Raw genomic sequence first — 11,190 nt, 5'->3', positions numbered from 1 at the left:
GCAGGATCGCAACCATTCATATGTATATTGGTTTGCTCGTCAGACGTGACGTAGCCATCTCATATTAATTATTTTAAGTTTGATATATATATTTCTTCTTAAACCATCTCTGCCTCTGTTTGACTGAAAATCTGGTAATGGGATACTGTTATTTTCCTTACCACTCGTGAAACTTTTCTTTTAAACAATCTTTTGGCAGGTAGTGTTTGAGGATGGGCAGATGGAGTTTTGACATGCCCACTGGCTAAGTTCGTATAAGCTCTTGAGATGATAAAAGATCCCTGCATTCTATATTAATTCTATCTTACATCGTTCCAGTATTTGATTAGGTCCCCCCATTTCTTAAATAATAAAAAAAAAAAAATCTAAATGGAGCTTAATGGAACTCAAAGGAACTTACTTGCAAACTCAAAACTGCATAAAACCCTGCCGGGATGCCTCCGGTTGTCCTCAGTGGCTATCGCTTGATACCAAGTCATATTGATAAGACTTAAATGCAGTCCAATTACATGAATTTAAGATGTCACCCTCAGCTAACATCAGTTTGGCAGGAGAAATCTTGTGTACTTCCATTATTTATATAATGGCGTCCACATGATTCTTACCCACAATATTCCATGCCTTCCAGGATAATGTCCATTGTCCTTTGCTAATCTAGAATAGGTGATATGGAGTTGATGCCGTGTAGCTTTATTATATATATATATATATAGTTCTATTTCTTCTCCATCATGGGTTCCACAGCGCGCTTGGCATGCAAGTTTTGTGAGGACTCCCTCAGCTGTAGCGGAACCGCATCATGAGGGCCACGCCCTCAAGAAACCTCGGGCCCTCTCCCGCACAAAAAGGTTGGCGCCATCCCATTCGTCAACTCTCCCGTCCCTCATGTCTTCCCCTTCCGCTAACTCGCGGCACTAGTTAAGCGACTCCTGCAGCCTTCACTCAACTCTCACCCACCTCCGTCGCGGGGAGGAGCCTTTGCCAATGAAGTTATTAGGAAAGAGGAATTTAGTAAGAAAGTAATCTCTGGGGCAGAGTAAAGAAGGTGGTTAATTACACGCTCTAAATTTAAAATAAAATAAAGAAATAAAGATGCTCTAACAAAATCAAAGATTTCTTAGTTACCTTGCGAAACTTTACTTGTCTGGTCTTCTTGTGAATTTTGTTATATTACCCTTTGATCTTATTCTGAATGTGATGACTGATGAGACTTAAGATGAGGCCAACTCCTAAGAACTGCAGGATTTTCGTTGGCTTACTAATGGGCTCTGATCTAGAATCTAATACCCAACCAACAATATTCAGCTTTAATTGTCTGATGTGAGTTTTCTTCTCTATTTGTCTTTCTCATTAGATACTTTTTTTCGTTCTTTGTTTCTATTTTTTTCATCTGTTGCAATCGAATGTTGTTTATCTCTTCTCTCATTTCCTCTTTAAACTTTCTCTTTTGTAAGTTCGATGTAACTTCTTTTCCCCTCCCCTTTTATCGAAAAGAAAAAAAAATTGTGGTAGCTATTTTAAAAACCGCAGAGATCGACTTCCACTACATTATAATATTTACATGCCATTAACATGTATAACAATAATTTATAAATCATATATCATTTGAACAATTGAAAATGAAATGCATCAAAAAATTTCAGTTGATATTTGTTTTTTCTACATTGCATTCTTCATTTCATAAACTTTTCCCTCTTACGTCAACAGTTCTCAAACTTTAAAAAATATATTGTCATTGTAAATTTTTGAAACATAATAAACACTCTTCTTATGAAGCAACATTTTAATTGTGCAACTATCATCTTAACTTTTCATCATGATATCTAAGAAAAAAGGCTGTAAAACTACCATTTCATTTCAAAGATTCAATTAAAGGCTATATCCGAGATATAATGATTATTAATTCTATTTTATAAACTAAGAGTCTGTTTGAATCTATAGGTCTAAATCTCATAGGATTCATGGTTTAGGTCTATATAGTTGGAAAAAATGAGCTTGGGTAGCACATCATTTTTTTATTATATGAGATTTGGATCGGTTCATTCAACAAACTCTTAGGCATTTCTGAATGCTAGTCTAATCTAAACTCATTTTTTTTAACTGCATATATCTAAACCATGAATCTTATAGGTTTCTGGGCTCGTGAATCCAAATAGACCCTAATTAGGATGTGGGTCATTAGATGAAGGGGGCGAAAGTTGCAGTGGCCTGCTTCAGTATATTCCGATTAAAGCAAAGCTCCCTCTCGACTCCTTTCTAAAGCTTACCCGCGGCTAAGCAGAACCAGATCCTCCCGTTTAAAATCCCATGCCATCGTCTCCTCCCCGGGTCTCTCAAAAGATTGAACCGAATTCTCCCCAGCCACCACCACCAATGGCAGCACCGGACGACGACCGCCCCCGCCGGGCCCCCTGCTCTTCCGCCTCCCGCGCCGCCAGTTCCAGCCGGCGCTGCCTTCTCGGCGTAGAAAGATGGGGTGGTCCGGCTGGGCGACCGTCGGGGGTGGCGCAGCGGCCGGAGGATCCTCGTGGGCTTCCTCCGGCGGGTGCAGTTGAGGTGGCTGGTGGGGCAGTACCGGAAGGCGTTGAAGCGGGTGACGGCGTGCTACGTGGCGCTCATGCGGGATCTGATCGATGGAGCGGCGACAATGGAGACCGTCCGTTCGCAGATGCTCATGGAGTCCTACTTCACGGTCCCCATGGTGCCCATCACCGTCGCCAATTGCGCCAACTACTATAAATTCTGATGCAGAGATTATAATTCTCTCTCTTTCTCCCGCGCACGAAAGGATGTTAGTATATGTAGTAAGAAAAAAAAAAAAGGGAGTGAAATTAATAGGAGATAAATATACATCTCTCCCTTCTTTTTCTTTTTTTGATTTTATGAGTATTTTCTTGTAAATAAATTACAATATATTAGATATAGATGGTTCTGCTATGTCTATTCCTATTCTCATGATTCACAAGTCACCATGTTCAAAATCCCCATAACTCTATTTCTATTTTGACAAATAAGCGAGAAGTTTTTGACACAGAATTATTCTCAGACCTCCTTGGATAAATATCTCTTTTGTGCAACCATTTCCGATTCTCATGATTCACAAATCATCGTGTTCACAATCCCCCTATCGTGCGTTGGGGCTAATTGAGTCGTTTCTGGTTCATGAGGTGGAAATTAGCTAAACCTTTAAATGATGTTAGAAAAATTACGGTGAAGACACGATAATTGTGGTTCAAATTTTTAAACCATCTCTCTCACTAATTTATTGGTCAAATTAATTAACATCTACATAGTTTTTAAGCCATAAATTATCATATTCGATGCTGTTCATTCCAATAAACTTGAGATCCATTTCAAGATTAAACCACCGGATTTTGTAGTTGACATTTTGTTGAATATTCAAATTTGGTTTCTAGCAAAGTAAAACTTGTGTTTAAAACATTCATTGTTCTCTCTTGCTATTTTTCAAAGATTATCTCCTATCCCCTTATTAGAGAACTCATTTATGGAAGTAGTGGCTGATGCCTACTTTACAACAGGAGGTGCTTGTCGTCCTCATAATTTTTTTTTTTTTTTTTTTGTTCAATGATAACTTAGTATAATGCTACAATGCTATCGAATTGATTGTGCAAGCTACTCTGTCCGACGGGGATAACATGTCAAATTTTACTGTCAATATGTTTCAAATCCTATCTGATGATACACAATTCCATTTACTTAAAAACTTAATTTATATGCCTTCAGCTCTTTTAATAATTAGACGATTTGTTACAATGTTGTTATCCCATAATGACTCCAGACAATGACCATTAATTATTATATAACCTTAGTGACATTTAGGTTCCGGTAGGCAATTGGACAGCTAAGAAAAAACCAAATGTTATTTGTAGGATGTGATTGCCATGCAAACCAAGCTAGGATGCGTGTAGGGTAAGCAACTTTTTCTCGGTTGCATTAAAAGCTGCGAGCGTGCATGCCAAGACATTGAATCAATTGTGAAGCCTACTCTTCGATCCAGCTCAGGCCTATCTACCTCCCTTGGAATCATGGATTGGTCCAACCCCTGCTACGACTTCCAGCCATGATTTGGATTGGCACCACCAGCTTTTCCAAGTTTTCAGATTGCACGCAATTCTCCATTTGATGGTTTGGAAGATTCTCCGACACTACCGTGGGCACAGTTTACGTAGTACAATTATGAGATAGGTCAATTGGTGCAGTCAACTTTTTAGGAGGTGGCATCAGAGAATCTTCGAATGCCTTTATCATGTCAGTACAATGGTTAATTTGCAGCCCGATTAGAGTGCAATTTATGTTGGGATTAGACGACTTAGATGGCATGGGTGGTGTTAGAAATACGCCTCAAGATTCAGTCTATATTAAGTTTACAGTGAGGTCCAAAATAAAAAATAGAGTCCAACGAGCATAAGATCATCTCAAACAAAATTCGGACGGAGAAGATATGCATAAGAAAAAATGGCACTGTGCATGAGGTGGAAGCGATCGATGGTGGGCTGGCGAGGACCGGCGGAGTGCCGCTCGACCCGGTGGAGATGCACCCAACGTGCAGCCGCGTGCAGCCCAACGCGGGCGTGCACGGCCCAGGCATGGTCGGGCACAATGCACGTGAGCGTCCCAGGCCCAGCGCGCACGGTCCACCATGGACCGCAGGGTACTGGGCGGTCCATGGGACCGCCGTGGATCGAAGTCGCTGTCCACGCACGATTTAGATGCATTTTTGCATGATCGGACGGTCCATAACGCAGCCGATCACGATCAGACGGCTGTGAGCGAATCCGAGCATGATCAGGTGATAAGTTGGGCTGTTTTGCGCGATCGGACGGCTCTGATGTGAACCGGTCACGATCGGACGACCACGGATGATTTCAGGCTTGATTGGGACTTTGTTTTCTATTGAAAGAATATTTTTGTGATTCTAGAGCCTATATAGCTTCCATTGACGAACCGTTTATTACATTGGAAAGCTGGTGACGTTCTGGATGTGCAAAAAGGCTTCAACAGAGATTTCAGAGAACTTTTATGAGGATTTTGGGACTTTTTTGTGAGAGACTCTTGTACAAAAGTTGAGTGGTGAGTTTATCTTGTATTGATCTTATTTTATTCTCTCATAGTGAAGCTTGCATGTCCCGTGGAGGTAGGCTTGAGGTCAATCTATGTATTTGTATTGTGTTCTTGTTTTGTTTTTTTTTTTTTTTCTGCTGCACCGCGTGGTATCGGATTCTGATGGGCGCTTCAAGTGGTATCAGAGCAAGGTGATGCCAGAGCGTAGATTACTACGGTGGTAAATGAGATAGAAGATGGAGAAGACAAGCACAATCAAGGTGGAGATCAACAGGTTTGATGGAAAGAGCAATTTCTCCTTGTGACAGGTAAGGGTGAAAGACGTGCTCATCCAACAAGGGTTGATCGATGCTCTCTTATGGACAAGAAGCCGACCATCATGGAGGTACAGGATTGAAAGCGGCTCCAGATGCAGGCGATGAGTACCATCTATTTGTATCTAGTGGATGAGGTGGTGATCCATGTGCTTGGCTAGACTTTCCTAATGAGACTGTGGTCGAAGCTCGAGGAGTTATACATGGCAAATCTCTCATCAACACTCTTTTTTTCTGGAGGTAATTCTACCAGCTGCGGATGACTGAGGAACAGAGCATGCAGGAGCATCTCAGCCACTTCCAGAAGATCCTCACCGACCTCCTCAATGTTGGTGAGAAAGTTGAGGAGAAGATCAGGGCGCTGGTTTTGCTAGCGTCGCTCCCTCCTTCGTATGAGTCCTTGGTGACTGCTCTTCTAGTGGGGAAGAGCACTATCAAGATGGACGAGGTCATCACGGCGATTCTCCAGAACGAGATTCTCAGAAAGGAGAACCCAGTTTCGAGCTCAAGTGGCGGCAGCTCAGCTTTGGTAGTTTCTGGAGGAGCAGGAGGCAATAAACGGAGCGATAGGAGATCGCGACGAGGGCGGTCCAAGTCCAGAAGGGACTTGAGCAAGATCAGGTGTTATCGATGTAAGAAGTTGGGGCATTTAGCCAGAAATTACCCTCAACTCAGGGATCGGACAATGGCTGCTATACCGACGACCAGTAGCGATTCAGAAGGAGATGTCCTTGAGATATCTGATGAGGTATTTACTTCTTTCCAACAGTAAATTTTATATTCTGTATGTACCCATCATGTATGTTGTAGAAAGGAGTAATTTAACTCTCTGGAGAGCCGTGAAGACACTGTTTATCTACCGGATTGATCGAGTTGTGCGATCAGAGACATCGGGACGGTCAACTGGAGGATACATGATGGTGCAGTGAGGAGATTGGGGGAGGTCCGATATATACCCGATCTCAGATAGAATTTTATCTCACTAAGCAGATTGGATTCAAGAGGCTACATGACGGTAGCTGGTGAAGGAATCCTAAAGGTGTTGCGCGGCGATAGGATTATTTTGGAGGGGAAGAAGAGGATGAGAGAACATTACTACCTGACGGGGAGCCCACTGTAAGGTGGAGCTTCAGGAGCCAGGAGGAGCCCAGAGTGAAGTGGAACTCTAGGTGGAGGTGGATCGGGTACTAGATGGGAGACTCAAAAAGATGAGAGGCGACGTCGCAGGATGAGATTCTTATTTTCGCAGGATGATACTCCGAGCAGGTCTATAGTCAGAGTGGATACAGTCCATGACAGAGGTGGGATTGAGCGGCCTGGCTCGACTCCCATGTTTGCCCATCTATAAGAAGCAGACATGCCCCAGGATGTGTGGGTGAGACGGATCACAGGCTCTCAAAGATAAGTAAAGGTCGAATATCGAGTCGAGATAGAGATTGTTAAAAAAATATGCCTCAAGATTTGATCCACATTGAGCCTACAATGAGGTCCAGGTTGAAAAATGGAGTCCAACGAGCCCAAGATCATCCCAAATGAAGTCCGAATGGAGAAGATATACGTGAGAGAAGATGGCATGGTGCACGAGGTGGCTGCTGCTGATGACGGGTCGGCAGAGACTGGCAGAGCACCACCCGGCCTGATGGAGATGCACCCAACATGCAGCTGGGCCCAGCACGGGCGTGCGCGACCCAAGCACGATCGGGCCCAGTGCGCACGGGCGGGCTGGCCCAGCATGCACAGACATCCCAGGCCAGCGCGCGGTCCACCGTGGACCGCAGGGCGATGGGCGGTCCATGGGACCACCGTGGACCGTTGCGGTCCATGCACGGTTCAGGTGCATTTTTGCACGATCGGACGGTCTAGAATGTAGTCGATCACGATCGGACGGCTATGAGCGAATCCGAGCATGATCAAGTAATCAGTGGGGCTATTTTGCACGATTGGACGGCTCTGGTGCGAGCCGATCACGATTGGACAGCCATGGATGATTTCAGGTTTGATTGGGACTCCATTTCCCATTGAAATAGTATTTTTATGATTTTGGAGCCTATATAGCTCCGATTGATGAACAGTTTGTTGCGTTGGGAAGCTAGTGACGTCCTGGAGGTGCAGAAAGACTTTAACAGAGGTTTCATAGAGCTTTTGTAAGGATTTTGGAGCTTTCTTTTGAGAAACTCTTGTACAAGGATTGAGTGGTGAGTTTCTCTTGTATTGATCTTATTTTATTCTCTCATAGTGAAGCTTGCATGCCCCGTGGAGGTAGGTTTGAGGTCAATCCAAGTATTTGTATTGTGTTCTTATTTTGTTTCTTTTTTCTTCTTGCTGCACCGCATGATATCAGATCCTGATGGGCACTTCAGGTGGGACTTGGAAACCATATCTGTTGACGTGGGCTCTCACCTGCACTCACTACTTGGCCATGTTAAATTTAGCTGTGGTGCACCGGTTTTATGGGAATCGAGATCCTCTCTAGTTTGAGGTTGAAGTGGATCAGAGATCACCTTCCAATCACAATATCCATCATTCTACCAAAAAAATTCACAATATCCATCTATTAACACAACAAATTATCATTGAGTAGGCTCCACATGATACGATAACGTGTAATATATTATGTATCATATAGGAATCACAGAATCACAGGCATCACACGATAAAGAAATAATCGTGATCGGTAGATGAGAACCTTCTAGTTCAACCTCGAAGAGGAGAGGATTGGAACTAAACTTGTGGTTCCACATTATGGGAAAAAAAAAAAAAGAGCCGCACTTTCTCCTGGATTTGATGGGAGTAGTTAAATAATATCAAGATTTTTTTTTCTTCTTTTTGAGATCAGCATAGGTTAATCCTCATCCATATCCTATACAGATTCCATCTGAGGTGGAGCCCGGGCCTGAAGGCAAGCCGAGCCATTGCTTGCGATACTGAGAAAATTAATCAATCAAGGGTCAAAAGAGGAGGCTAAGGCCACCTAGAAGCAAAATCTCTTGCTTAAAGGGCAAGAGATAATACTATCTGAACTAATGTCCAGCCGGTGGTTAATTAAACGACACCTGGATAGCTTGGAATAGTTGATACTTCCCTTGGAGCAAATTATAGAGAAACTACCTCATTGTAGATGGTCTGCTACAAGTTAGCCAAGCGTGGGCTTGATTAAGCTTGATTTGAACTTGGTTTCGAGTTTGAACTCCAAAACCAAGCTTTATTTATCTAGCATCATTTCAAGCTCAAATCAAGTTTAATTTTGAAGCAAGCCCAATAAAAACCTAATGTATTAGCTTGATATTCCTAATGAACTCAAAGGAATACAAGGTTGATTGACAATTAATTGATTCATAGAATTAAAAATAGCTAATTAAAACCTCAATCTAACAATCCATTATTTATTATATAATATGTATCATATAAATAGATTAGTGTTATCAACTGAAGTCTCATTAAGTTGTGTTAGTTTTTGGATTTGGCTAGAAATTAATTTTGAATTTATTTTGTTAGTTCAAGCTTGATTCGTTTAGCTTAAATCAAGTTTGATTTGAGCTTTTCTCAAGCTGAGCTTGACCTGTGCAGTTGCTTTGACACTCTAATTGTCTATTCTTCATGGGCTTGAACAAGCAGGAACTGGATAGATCCGAAAATAATTCAATCAGCATCACAAACATGTGATGCCAGCTACAAAGTCCAAAGAATTGAGTTCATTCAAAACAGAGGAGGAAAACAAAAATTGAGTGCCATGCCATGCATGGTCCCCAATAATGATGATGATGATGATCATGATAAACATTCGTACACAAATAGATATGATTTTTTTCTTCTCTCAACAACATTGGGACTCCAAAAATCCACCTATAAAAGGATAATTCAACTGTATAATAAAAGGTTAATTCATTTTTAAATGCCATAAATAATATGGTACTCATAAACAAACCAAGATATCCAGTCATAAAGACTTCATTTATTCAAATAGTAAAGACTTCTGATAATCTCATTTATTAGTTATTTAATTTTATTTTTGATATTAATGACTGAAGCTAGCTTGTCATTGCTAATGAGTGTAAACAGCTAAAGAAAAATGGATCCCGGCGTTGCAAGACTGCAAACAATGTTGTTTCATGCAAAAATCCCTTTCTAAAAACTTGATACTACTGCTGGCTAATTCCCTCAAAAAAAAAGATACTACTGCTGGCTAAATGCAAGCAGGAGTCTTTGCATGTACAAGAGCAGAAACAGATAAGAGCATATAATTTGCGATGCATGAAAAGAGGGCCATTTGGAATGCAGTTGTTGTTCACTAGTTTCTAAATAAGAGAGAAAGACTACTGCATCAAATGCTATGTTTGCACTCTTTATTTTTTATTTTTGGTGAAAAAGGAGGAGAAATTTATTTTTCAGAAGAAAAATATAGTGTTTAATAGTTACTACTTCGCATCCTTTATTGAGAGACAACATCAACGAATAATTATTACAAGAAACAAATTGCTATAAAATAGAAAATGGGAACTGAAAAATGCCTAATAACGAAATAATTAAGAATCATCCTAATCCCCTCGTTCACTTGAAAAAAAATAAAATGTTGATAGTGGTTTATGTTGTACACTAGTACAATATTGATATCTCCTAGCATGTTAACACCACATACAGCAAATAATAGGGCATTGCTGCAAGATAACCCAATCACAACAATTAGAATGCAGTTGTTGCTCACTAGTTCTTAAGTAAGAAGAAAAGATCGGTGCATCAAATGCTATGTTCACGCTCTTTATTTTTTATTTTTAGTGAAAAAGATGAGAAATATATTTTCAGAAGAAAAGTGCAGTGTCTAATAGTTACAACAATAGCATGTTCGTACCTTTATTGAGAGACGACAACAACGAATAATTATTACAAGAAACAAATTGCTATAAAATAAAAAATAAAAACTGAAAAATGCCAAGTAATGAAATAAGAATTTACCCTAATCCCCACATTCACTTAAAAAAAAAAAAAAGAAACTTCAGATAGTGGTTTATGCTGTACACTAGTACAATATTGGCATCCCCAAGCATGTTAATATCATGTTAAATGGCAGGGGCAGCAAACAATTAGAATAGCAATGGGAGCAATTTTATGTTGGAGATATCTGATCAAGACACCATCTCCATAAGATCTTTTCGATATCGCACGTTACAGCTAGAAAAAAAAAATAAAACAGAAACAATCAAATACGTAGATCAACCAAAAAAGACTTGCATTACGGACATGCAAGCTTCACTATGGAAAAAGAGAAAAATTATAAGAGGAGATCACATCCTCAACTCTCATACATCCAATCTCTCCCTCACAAGAAGCTCTCCCTCACAAAAATTTTCTCTCTAAGAAGAATCTCCTGAATCCCTGAAGTGATCGCTATCTGCTGTCCGACATCTGCTTGAAGCATCCTGCTCCTGCTCTCTGTCGGTGCCTCGTCTCTACTGCTTTGGTCCTCTGCCAAACAACCAACCACCATTTCATACTCTTTGTTTACCCACAAAGCCTCTTAAAAGCCCTAAAACTCAGGCTATATCGAAATCAAACTCCTGATTAGACTTCTGTAGCTTCTTGACCATCCGATCGCACTTCAGATCAGAAACTGACTGTTGGATTGCATCCATCACACCAGATCATGCCTTTGATCTTTCTGAATGGCTCACAGCCGTCCAATCACACTGCGATCATCCTAAGCCATCGATCGGCATCGGTCCACGAGAACCCATCGTGGACTACAAAAATCGGCTCTGGAAATGCTCTGGTCCACCAAGACTGCGAGAAACCTATGGGA

The 11,190-nt window shown here is 41.1% G+C and overlaps 1 long non-coding RNA gene across 1 annotated transcript; it reads left to right on the top strand.

The window, feature by feature from the left end:
- The first annotated feature begins 540 nt into the window (after positions 1–540).
- On the top strand, positions 541–2,949 carry LOC105042089 (uncharacterized). The gene is made up of 2 exons (XR_012139753.1): positions 541–1,320; positions 2,131–2,949. It is a non-coding gene; the product is annotated as an uncharacterized lncRNA (long non-coding RNA).
- The last annotated feature ends 8,241 nt before the right edge of the window (positions 2,950–11,190 follow it).

This window comes from Elaeis guineensis, chromosome 3, assembly GCF_000442705.2.
Source record: "Elaeis guineensis isolate ETL-2024a chromosome 3, EG11, whole genome shotgun sequence".
In the NCBI taxonomy this organism is placed as follows: Eukaryota; Viridiplantae; Streptophyta; class Magnoliopsida; order Arecales; family Arecaceae; genus Elaeis; species Elaeis guineensis.
Note: the sequence above shows the minus strand (reverse complement) of the source record. Positions and strands in the feature narration are given on the sequence as shown.